The 12,500-nt window shown below is 35.1% G+C and overlaps 2 non-coding genes across 2 annotated transcripts; one reads left to right on the top strand and one right to left on the bottom strand.

The window, feature by feature from the left end:
* Positions 1–542: 542 nt before the first annotated feature.
* On the top strand, positions 543–615 carry TRNAT-UGU (transfer RNA threonine (anticodon UGU)). Its single transcript has one exon. It is a non-coding gene; the product is annotated as a tRNA-Thr (tRNA).
* A 1,190-nt stretch (positions 616–1,805) lies between these two features.
* On the bottom strand, positions 1,806–1,892 carry TRNAS-GGA (transfer RNA serine (anticodon GGA)). Its single transcript has one exon. It is a non-coding gene; the product is annotated as a tRNA-Ser (tRNA).
* Positions 1,893–12,500: the final 10,608 nt, after the last annotated feature.

Here is a 12,500-nt window from a genome sequence, read left to right as displayed (position 1 = left end):
GTTCCTTTTTTAGAGTATTCAAAATCATACTATAACGCTTGATATTCATTCTTTTTTTTTGCTAATCAGAATTAGCAATTTCATTTGCTATGATTCTATGTTCTCCTTAGTGAAATATTAATCATTAAATTATTAGCAAATAACAAAAAAAACAAAATATCTCAAAAAATGTCTATAATGATGGACTGAAAATACAAGAAATTCGCATGTTCTCTTTATTATGTTTTCGTATATATATTATTTATTCTTTTCCATGTATTAGATTATTCGTCCGAGCCATATCAAATTAAAAATATCTAAAATCAAATTCAATATAGAAATTGGAATAGATTCTATTAGAAAAATAGATTTGCGAATTAGAGAAAAAAGAAAGTTCAAAAAAATCTATCTAACTTTATTTTATGAAGTTCTAGTATTTTTTTCTAAGTAGAACTTCCAATTTCGAACTAGTTAATAGCTAAGATTAATAATTAAGATCTGACATTTTACGGATTTCCTATACTATACATATTTCTATTTGTTACACTATTTCTGTTATGTAAGCCCACTTAGCTCAGAGGTTAGAGCATCGCATTTGTAATGCGAGGGTCATCGGTTCAAATCCGATAGTCGGCTTTTTTCTCTATCAATGTTCCATGAACAAAAATACCTCTTTTTCTCCGAATTAAATGGAGAAGCCAGGATCTATTATGTCGTTCTACCCTACAATTTTGCTAGATACAAAACAATAAAATAAATAATATATATACAAAAATTCAGATGTTGATGAAATTCCATTTTTTTGTGGTACTTTTAGTAGATTTTACTCTGTTTATCCTTTACTTTAATTCAGTTTTAATTTCGATGTATTCTGTAATGTAAATACAATGAAATTAATTGTGTAAAATGAAATTTCAATAAAAAAAGGAGTCTTCATGTCCCGTTATCGAGGACCTCGTTTTAAAAAAATACGCCGTCTGGGAGCTTTACCAGGACTCACTAGAAAAACACCTAAATCCGGAAGTAATCTGAAAAAGAAATTCCATTCTGGGAAAAAAGAACAATATCGTATTCGTCTTCAAGAAAAACAGAAATTGCGTTTTCATTATGGTCTGACAGAACGACAATTACTTAGATATGTACATATCGCTGGAAAAGCAAAAAGTTCAACAGGTCAGGTTTTACTACAATTACTTGAAATGCGTTTGGATAATATCCTTTTTCGATTAGGTATGGCTTCAACCATTCCCGAGGCCCGGCAATTAGTTAACCATAGACATATTTTAGTTAATGGTCGTATAGTCGATATACCAAGTTTTCGTTGCAAACCCCGAGATATTATTACTACGAAGGATAACCAAAGATCAAAACGTCTGGTTCAAAATTCTATTGCTTCATCCGACCCGGGGAAATTGCCAAAGCATTTGACGATTGACACATTGCAATATAAAGGACTAGTAAAAAAAATCCTGGATAGGAAGTGGGTCGGTCTCAAAATAAATGAGTTGTTAGTTGTAGAATATTACTCTCGTCAAACTTGAACTTAAGGAAAAACGGAAAGGTTCATAGAATTTTCTTCCCCTTCCCCTTTCCCCGAACTAAATCGACCTAAGGCTCTTAATTCGTATTTTCCCATTCACCTAACAGAAATGGATTAACCCTAGGATTCCTTTTTGTTTTTTGTTCTTTCCTCTATGTGTATTTTACATACCATAGTAATTTGGTATAGAGAATTTCTATTAAATAAAGGTATTGTATTATTGCTGGAATAAATTGTCATTTGATTTGATACATTGTAATCATTAACGTTGCTGAATTAAGAAAAACGGAAAGAGAGGGATTCGAACCCTCGGTAAACAAAAGTCTACATAGCAGTTCCAATGCTACGCCTTGAACCGCTCGGCCATCTCTCCTCCATAATCTTATTATGGAAAAAAAACTGAGTGAATAGCGAGTTTTCCTATTCCTGCAGTACAGGTACAACCACAACCGCGCGAGAGTTCCATTGTTCTATTAGATAGAAAAATTCCTTTTCATCTAAGTGGACGGGTCCAGGATTTTTTTACTAGGAATTCCGCTCCCTCGAAAAGTTTTAGTTTGGGTTTTCCCCAAACCAAAGAAAAAGAGAATGGAAGAATTCTTCTTATTCGATAAAAAAGGAACCCTAGAATTCTGTTTGCATAAGGTATCCTACCCCATACAATCAAATAGAAAATAGGGTATGGGACGATTAATGACTTTGAAAATGCGAAATAGTTGATGAGAGAAGTTGTTGTTGAGAAAAGAAATAGGAAAGTGGAATGAAATCCAATCTTAGTCAAATATTTTCTATCTCTTCTTGTTCAAACAGAAGGAAAAAGAGAGAATTTGGGCTGAGCAGAAATACCTCTCTTATCCATTTGGAGCATAGGGATCGATTTATAAGAATTGAATGGATTTGTTTTTTTTTTATGTTATTTTGTGAAGGAATGAAAAGAATTCTATATAGAATGATAGAATGGGTTGGGAATTATGCCTAGATCCCGTATAAATGGAAATTTCATTGATAAGACCTTCTCAATTGTAGCCAATATTTTATTGCGAATAATTCCGACAACCTCCGGGGAAAAAAGGGCATTTACTTATTATAGAGATGGTGCGATTTGACTCTTTTTTTTGTTTTTTTAGCCCTACCTACACCCCGGTTTTACGAGAAAGAGTGGGGGTTCGCGGAGAGAAAACCAAATTAGTAAGGGAAACCCACGCTTAGGGAAGGTGAGGTGAACTAACAACTCCTTCTGTCGTGTATCCTCGACTGACGCGGCCTCGGATGCTTCAATTGTAGATTTTAGTATTGAGCGAAAGGTTACACCTACAGGATAGGTTCTGTATTACAGGCTAATCCTACTCTACTAGTACTAATAGGTAGCATAGGGGATAAAAGCACTACACCTAGAAATAGGAATCAACAAGAGAAAAACTTTGTTAGAAATTAACCCTTTCCTGATTGGTATCAGGGCTGGGAAGAATGGTTGGGATAACAAACAACCATCAAGTTTGTACTTTGGATACCCCTATAACCATCAAAGATCGTTGAAGTGGCTAATTCCTCTAAATAGGAGGCGTTGAGAACAAAGAAATTCTTGGAGCTATCGTTTTCCTCTAGCATTAATAGAATTCATTGGTGTTAAGAAAAACCTCTTGTGGGAAGGTTGGCTAGAGATTTCTTGGAAAAATACCAGCCCCTTTCGGTCCATAATGAGATGGAACTAATTCTATTTTTATTCTCTAGATTTTTTCGCTTAGTACTATGTACAGAAGGGAGGAGCCGTATGAGGTGAAAACCTCATGTACGGTTTTGGAACGGAGATTTTTTGAATAGAACGAACGACCGTAACGGATGTTGGCTCAATCCGAAGGAAATTATGCGGAAGCTTTGCAAAATTATTATGAAGCTACGCGACTAGAAATTGATCCCTATGATCGAAGTTATATACTCTATAACATAGGCCTTATACACACAAGCAATGGAGAGCATACAAAGGCTTTGGAATATTATTTCCGGGCACTAGAACGAAACCCCTTCTTACCACAAGCTTTTAATAATATGGCCGTGATCTGTCATTACGTGCGACTATCTCCACTATAGAAAGAAAAATAAGAAAGGATCAAATTTTCTAGTATTTACTAGAAAAGGGGGCTTTCTACATAGGGATCGTCAAAACAACGATTTTGCCCTATCAGCTGTAGGAAGAAAGGACACTTCACGAGAATCAAAATAGGAAGAAAGAAAGTATGGCCTATACTACTCTATGGATAGAGTTCTCAAATTGATAGAGAAAGCACCGTAAAGATCAATTAGTGACCGACTGGGTCGATACAACTAAAAAAAACTGCTTACTTATCCCATGATATGGGGCAAAATTTAGGAATCCGCTTATGTAATAGAGCCGATCCACTAAGGGATTAAGCAGCGGTGTAGTATCAGATCCCAAAGATAGTAAGTTCTTTTTTCTTGCTTATGGGGAAAAAGTCTTTTTCAAGGATTCTATAGAAATTTCATATATGAAACCGAGATAGTTACCTTTCAGAAAATTCGGACGAAGGATATAGGTCTATCTATGCTTCATTTTTCTGCAGGTGGGAGAAAAGATCAAACTGATTATTGATCAAAATTTAGGGTTTGAAACTTAGGTAATTAACTTCTTCTGCGTAACCCAAGAAGAAATTGGATCGATTTTTGAGAAATCGAATTCAGTTAAGACAAGGGAAATTAAGATAGCAATTTCTGAGCCGTATGAGGTAGGAAACTCTCAAGTACGGTTCTAGGGGAAGGAACTACCTATTCCGACCGGGGAGAACAGGCCATTCTACAGGGTGATTCAGAAATTGCAGAAGCTTGGTTTGATCAAGCTGCTGAGTATTGGAAACAAGCTATAGCGCTTACTCCGGGAAATTATATTGAAGCACAGAACTGGTTGAAGATTACGAAGCGCTTTGAATTTGAATAAGACCACTCTCCTTTTTCAGAAAATGGGGGTTTGGTTGTTGATCCATTAATCAAATAAATTAGGTCGGAAGATCGAATCAAGAATTTCATTATATCTCTTTCCTCTGCCTTCTATTTTATATTATATTTCATAAGGATAAACGATAGGGTCTAGAATAGAAGTAATAAAGCGAATAAAAAGGGGCAATATAAATATTGCTAATATATCAGGACCATCTTATTAATAATTCTAATGAGTTATCTTGGAATTTGGAATCGAATAAAAAAATCTATATTATGCTCAAGGAAAGTAGATATAGATAGGGACTTATACTCTTAAAAAAAATAGACTAGCTTTTTAAATTAAAAAAAGGTTTTTTTGTTACGTGGAGAAATCCAAGATAAAAAAAGTCCGTTAGGCACCCAATCCTTATGTCATAATAGATCCGAACACTTGCCTCAGATTGACTTCAATATATAATTGCTCCAGTGAATAACTAAAAAAAAATAGAAGGACGGTAGATAGTAAAGAAAAGGACTAATCATAATATAGTTGAAGCACAGTAGAGAAAGTTGGAACTGGATTGGGTTATAATCCTCGTACACATTGAGAGTCAGGCTCTTCTATTCTGGTTCATGGTTTACCTGCTAACGTATAAACCATGCAGCCAAGAAGAAGTGTAAAGAACGAGAGTTGTTAAAACTAGCATATTGGAAGATTAATCGGCCAAAATAACCATGAGCGGCCACAATATTATAAGTCTCTTCCTCTTGACCAAATCTGTAACCCTCATTAGCAGATTCGTTTTCAGTGGTTTCCCTGATCAAACTAGAGGTTACCAAGGAACCATGCATAGCACTGAATAGGGAACCGCCGAATACACCAGCTACACCTAACATGTGAAATGGATGCATAAGGATGTTATGCTCTGCCTGGAATACAATCATAAAGTTGAAAGTACCAGATATTCCTAAAGGCATACCATCAGAGAAACTTCCTTGACCAATAGGGTAAATCAAGAAAACAGCAGTAGCAGCTGCAACAGGAGCTGAATATGCAACAGCAATCCAAGGACGCATACCCAGACGGAAACTCAGTTCCCACTCACGACCCATATAACAAGCTACACCAAGTAAGAAGTGTAGAACAATTAGCTCATAAGGACCACCATTGTATAACCACTCATCAACAGATGCAGCTTCCCAAATTGGGTAAAAGTGCAATCCGATCGCCGCAGAAGTAGGAATAATGGCACCAGAGATAATATTGTTTCCGTAAAGTAAAGAACCAGAAACAGGCTCACGAATACCATCAATATCTACTGGAGGGGCAGCGATGAAGGCGATAATAAATACAGAAGTTGCGGTCAATAAGGTAGGGATCATCAAAACACCGAACCATCCGATGTAAAGACGGTTTTCGGTGCTAGTTATCCAGTTGCAGAAGCGACCCCACAGGCTTGTACTTTCGCGTCTCTCTAAAATTGCAGTCATGGTAAGATCTTGGTTTATTCAAATTGCAAGGACTCCCAAGCACACGTATTAACTAGAAAGATAATAGAAGGCTTGTTATTTAACAGTATAATATAGACTATATACCAATGTCAACCAAGCCAGCCCCGACAGTTGTATATCCATACAACAAAATTTACCAAACCAAAAAATTTTGTAAATGAAGTGAGTGAAAAATCAAAACTCAGATTGCTCCTTTCTAGTTTCCATATGGGTTGCCCGGGACTCGAACCCGGAACTAGTCGGATGGAGTAGATAATTATTCCTTGTTACAATAGAGAAAAAACCTCTCCCCAAATCGTGCTTGCATTTTTCATTGCACACGACTTTCCCTATGTAGAAATAGGCTATTTCTATTCCGAAGAGGAAGTCTACTAATTTTTTTAGTAGTAAGTTGATTCACTTACTATTTATTATAGTACAGAGAACATTTCAGAATGGAAACTGTGAAAGTTTTCCCTTGATCATTTATCAATCATTTCTAGTTTATTAGTTTTGTTTAATGATTAATTAAGAGGATTCACCAGATCATTGATACGGAGAATATCCAAATACCAAATACGCTCACTGTGCGATCCACGGAAAGAAAAGTAAGTTGTTTTGGCGAACATCAAAGAAAAAACTTGCTCTTCTTCCGTAAAAAATTCTTCTAAAAATACCGAACCCAACCATTGCATAAAAGCTCGTACCGTGCTTTTATGTTTACGAGCTAAAGTTCTAGCGCATGAAAGTCGAAGTATATACTTTAGTCGATACAAAGTCTTCTTTTTTGAAGATCCACTGTGATAATGAAAAAGATTTCTACATATCCGACCAAACCGATCAAGAATATCCCAATCCGATAAATCGGTCCAAATTGGTTTACTAATAGGATGCCCCGATCCAGTACAAAATTGGGCTTTTGCTAAAGATCCAATGAGAGTAGTAACAGGGACTTTGGTATCGAATTTTTTCATTTGAGTATCTATTAGAAATGAATTCTCCAGCATTTGATTCCTTACTAACAAAGAATTTATTGGTACACTTGAAAAGTACCCCAGAAAATCGAAGCAAGAGTTTTCTAATTGGTTTAGATGGATCCTTTGCGGTTGAGTCCAAAAAGAGAAAGAATATTGCCACAAACGGACAAGGTAACATTTCCATTTCTTCTTCAAAAGAGGAGTTCCTTTTGATGCAAGAATTGCCTTTCCTTGATATCGAACATAATGCATAAGGGGATCCATAACGAACCATATGGTTTTCCGAAAAAAAGCAGGGTACATTAACCCAAAATGTTCCATCTTCCTAGAAAAGATGATTCGTTCCAGAAAGGTTCCGGAAGAAGTTAATCGCAAGCAAGAAGATTGTTTACGAAGAAACAACAAGAAAAATTCATATTCTGATACATAAGAGTTATATAGGAACCGAAATAGTCTTTTATTTTCTTTTTTCAAAATAAAAATGGATTTCATTGAAGTAATAAAACTATTCCAATTCGAGTAGTAGTTGAGAAAGAATCGCAATAAATGCAAGGATGGAACATCTTGGATCCGGTATTGAAGGAGTTGAAGCAAGATATCCAAATGGATAGGATAGGGTATTTCTATATGTGCTAGATAATGTAAGTGCAAAAATTTGTCTTCTAAAAAAGGAAATATTGAATGAATAGATCGTAAATTCTGAAACTTTGGTATTTCTTTTTCTTCCGGACAAGACTGTTCTCGTAGCGAGAATGGGATTTCTACAACGATCGCAAACCCCTCAGATAGAATCTGAGAATAAAACTCAGAATAAAAAAAATTGTTGTAATCCAATAATCGATCTTGGTTAGGATGATTAACCAAATTAATCCAAAAATTCTGCTGATACATTCGAATCATTAACCGTTTCACAAGTAGTGAACTAAATTTCTTGTTATTAGAACCAATAATTTCGACAAGTTCGGAACCATTTAATCCATAATCATGGGCAAACACATAAATGTACTCCTGAAAGAGTAGTGGGTAGACGAAATATTGTCTAGGAAATTTAAGTTTTTCTGAATAACCCTCGAATTTTTCCATTTGTATTTCTACTTGAATCAGAGAGAGAGAAATATTTCTCGGTTTATCAAATGGTGATACATAGTACAATATGGTCAGAACAGGGTGTTGCATTTTTTAATACAAACCCCTGGGGAAGAAAAGGAGTCTAATCCACGGATCTTTTTCCGCTCCTTTTCTATCCAATTTGTTTATGTTTGTTCTAATTACAAAAGAGAACAAATCCTTTATTTTTGCAGGCCAATTGCTCTTTTGACTTTGGGATACAGTCTCTTTATCAATATACTGCTTCTTTTACACATTCAATCCATAACATCCTTTTCAATCCAAAATCAAGAATAATTAGGATTTCTAAAAAAAAAAGAAAAAATCAAAGGTCTACTCATAGGAAAACCAGCTTTTCCCTACATCAGGCACTAATCTATTTTTAACGTCTAATTAGATCAGGGAGTTCTTCCAATTAAGAAGTTAAGCTCGTTGCTTTTTGTTTTACCAGAATTGGAGCCGGGCTCTATCCATTTATTCATTAGACCCAGAAAATCAGAATTTTTTTATTCCATTCCAAAAATCCAAAATAAGAAATTGATTTTATTACGACATGCTATTTTTTCCATTCATTACCCTTGAGGATCAGTCGCGGTCTTATAGACTCTACCAAGAGTCTGGACGAATTTTTTGCTTCATCCAAATGTGTAAAAGATCATAGTCGCACTTAAAAGCCGAGTACTCTACCATTGAGTTAGCAACCCAGATAAACTAGGATCTTAGATACGATCGAAATCCAAAAATCAATGGAATTACACCGCACACCCCTGTCAAAATCTTAAAATAGCAAGACATTAAAAGAAAGATTTTATCACCATTGAAAACACTCAGATACCAAAAGGAACGGGTCTGGTTAAATTTCACTAAGGTTAAAAGTGGCACCAATCACGATCGTAAAATTGTCATTTTTTTAGCATTTTTATTTAAATAAATAAATAAATCTTGTATGAGAGTACAAACAAGAGGGACAACCCTACCATTTGAGCAAAGTGTAGGCAAAACACCTAATAGGGAGTGAGGATAAAGAGACTTATCCATCTACAAATTCTAGATGTTCAATGGACCTTTGTCAATGGAAATACAATGGTAAGAAAAAAATTAGATAGAAAAACTCAAAAAAATAAAGGCTTATGTTGGATTGGCACGACATAAATCCAGTCAAAAATAGGATTAAGAAAGAGGCAAATTATTTCTAAATAGTTAGACAACAAGGGATACTAGTGAGCCTCTCCTAGTTTTTTATTCATTTAGTTCTTCAATTAACTCAAAGTTCTTTCTTTTTCTTTAAAGAATTCCGCCTTCCTTAAAATATCAGAAACTGTTCTTGTAGGTTGAGCACCTTTTTCAAGGAAATAGAGAATAGCTGGAACATTTAAACAAGTTTGATTCTTTATCGGATCATAAAAACCTACTTTTCGAAGATCTCTTCCTTCTCTTCGAGATCGAACATCAATTGCAACGATTCGATAGACAGCTTATTGGGATAGATGTAGATAAACAAAGCCCCCCCTAGAAACGTATAGGAGGTTTTCTCCTCATACGGCTCGAGAATATGACTTGCATTAATTTCCGTACAGAAAAAACAAATTTCATTTATACTCATGACTCAAGTTGACTAATTTTGATTGACAGACTTAAAAAGTAGCTTAGTTCCATCTGCTATAGCTTGAAGCAGTCCTAGGGGGCCAGCATATTCAGGACCAATACGTTGTTGTATCGATGCGGATATTTCTCTTTCTAACCACACAATTACGAGTACTTCTATTGTGATTCCCAGTAAGAGGGTCAAAATGGGTAGAATCCATATCAGTCCATAGACTTCTTTTAATAATTCCAAGTTCGAAAAAGAATTGATAGCTTCTACCTGTACCCTGTCTATTATCATTTCAACGATCAACTTCTCCCATAATGATATCTATACTACCTAATATCGTCATGATATCAGCCAATTTCATTTTTTTGACTAGCTGAGGAAGAATTTGCAAATTAATAAAACCGGGTGGACGAATTTTCCATCTCCAGGGGAAAAGACTATCATCTCCTACCAGATAAATTCCTAATTCACCTTTTGGGGCTTCCACTCTTGCATAAAGCTCTTGTTTTGACAATTCAAAATTGGGTGAAGGTTTTTTACCAAGAAATCGATATTCAAAATCATTCCATTCGGAATTCTTTGCTTTCTTAAAGCATCGGACTTCTAAATTCTCATAAGGGCCCCCAGGAATTTTTTCTACAGCCTGTTGAATAATTTTGATTGATTCCCTCATTTCACCGATTCGTACTAAATAGCGTGCTAATGAATCCCCTTCTTTTTGCCATTGGACTTTCCAATCGAATTGATTGTAAGACTCGTAAAGATCAACTTTACGAAGATCCCATTGTATTCCAGAAGCTCGTAACATGGGGCCCGATAAGCCCCAATTTACAGCTTCTTCTCCGCTAATAAAACCAACTCCCTCAACTCGTTCCAAAAAAATGGGATTCTGTGTAATAAGTTGTTGATATTCAATAACTCCTCGTAAAAAATAATCACAGAAATCTAAACATTTATCGATCCATCCATAAGGCAGATCGGCAGCAACTCCTCCGATGCGAAAGTAATTATGCATCATTCGCATACCTGTAGCAGCTTCAAATAGATCATATATTAATTCTCTCTCTCTAAAAATATAAAAAAAAGGAGTCTGCGCACCGAGATCTGCCATAAAAGGTCCAAGCCATAACAAGTGAGAAGCTATACGGCTCAATTCTAACATAATTACCCTAATATAGCTGGCTCTTTGGGGTATTTGAATATTCTCCAAGAATTCTGGTGCATTTACCGTTATTGCTTCTGTAAACATAGTAGCTAAATAATCCCAACGTGTTACATAAGGTAAGTATTGTATAATAGTTCGGTTTTCCGCGATTTTTTCCATTCCTCTGTGTAAATAGCCTAATATGGGTTCACAATCAATAACATCTTCACCATCGAGAGTAACGATCAGTCGAAGAACACCATGCATTGATGGGTGCTGAGGGCCCATATTGACTATCATGAGATCTTTTCTTGTAAGCGGTAGACTCATATCCTTTCTTCCTTAATTCATTATTCCATGAAAATGGATTATTCCATGAATTCCTCAAAACGAGGCTCATCAAAATGCAAAATCTAAGACTACTATAAGACTACTAATAAAATAAGAAAAAAAATTCGAACGATGAAATTACCGCTCCCTAATATCCAACTGACTGATTAATTTCTTATAACGTACTCTATTTTTCTTTGCCAAATAAGCCAGCAAACGTTGACGTTTTCCCAAAAGTCTTCGGAGACCTCTTTCCGATGAAAAATCTTTTTTGTGTAATTCCAAATGTGAAGCAAGTCTCCGTATCTTATTGGTGAAACTGAATACTTGAAATTCAACAGAACCCCAGTTTTCTTCTTTTTCTTCTTTAACCATAAATCCAAAAATTTTTCTACCTCCTTTCTTTTTCATGTATTTTTCTGATCAGGAAAAATAAAAAATTATGTCAGTTATTTTGAAGTTATTCTAATCTCGTACACACAAAAATTTGCAATTATTCATCTACTACTGGAATTTGGATTTATTTTATCGATGCAAATTGGATTTGGATAGAAGGGTACATTCTTTTATTTTAGATAGAAGAAAAGTTTCTTCTATCTAAAATAAAAGAATTTTGCTGATTTATTTATTGCTATATCCAATTTATGGAATTGATACACCGTTTAATTGATATCATTTAGCAAAATGAAACATAGCATATGCATCCATCTTTCGGCTCGAGAATTTCACGGGATAGAGATATGGTATAAGAAATAGGCTATTAAGTAACTCTAAATGAATTGTGGATACATCTGTATCCTTAACATACTGAAACAACTGCCATTATTCGTATCAAACCAATAGCGATTCATACAAGTTAAATCTTCTAATCAATGGTGGGCCAATAATGAATTTTTTTGCATATGTATTAAGACGCTTGGCCTGATTTCGAAATTGTCCAGAGTTTTTTATGTAGTTTTCATTGCAAAATGATGGATCTCCTTCCGTAACTTTCCAATTACGAGTACGAGAATTGAAAGACATGAAAATTCTCAATTCTCTACGGCGTCTAGGAGATAGATAGAATATTTTCAGGAACAAGAAAACCAGAAGAATCTTTCTCTCTATTCACTACCATTCCGCGTCTTCGACTTCTATTAGTTTCTTTTCTTCTTTAATGCAATAGCTATAGTTTGATATAGAATCCATTTCTCAAAGTAATGGAAACCTTTCTCTTATAGGAAATGGTTCGAAAATCGCTATTCCACCTTTTAGGTATCGTGAAAAGTGATACCTGTGAAGATCGTGCATTTCAGTCACATTCAGATCCGTTTTTTGAGTCCATGATATAACCAAATTGGATGGATCTTCCACCCGTTTAGCTAAGAAAGAATAGATGCAGAGGTGGATAATAGATCGATATGAAGA

This window comes from Oryza sativa, chromosome 4 (genome assembly GCF_034140825.1).
Source record: "Oryza sativa Japonica Group chromosome 4, ASM3414082v1".
In the NCBI taxonomy this organism is placed as follows: domain Eukaryota; kingdom Viridiplantae; phylum Streptophyta; class Magnoliopsida; order Poales; family Poaceae; genus Oryza; species Oryza sativa.
This window is presented reverse-complemented; position numbering and strand designations above follow the sequence as displayed.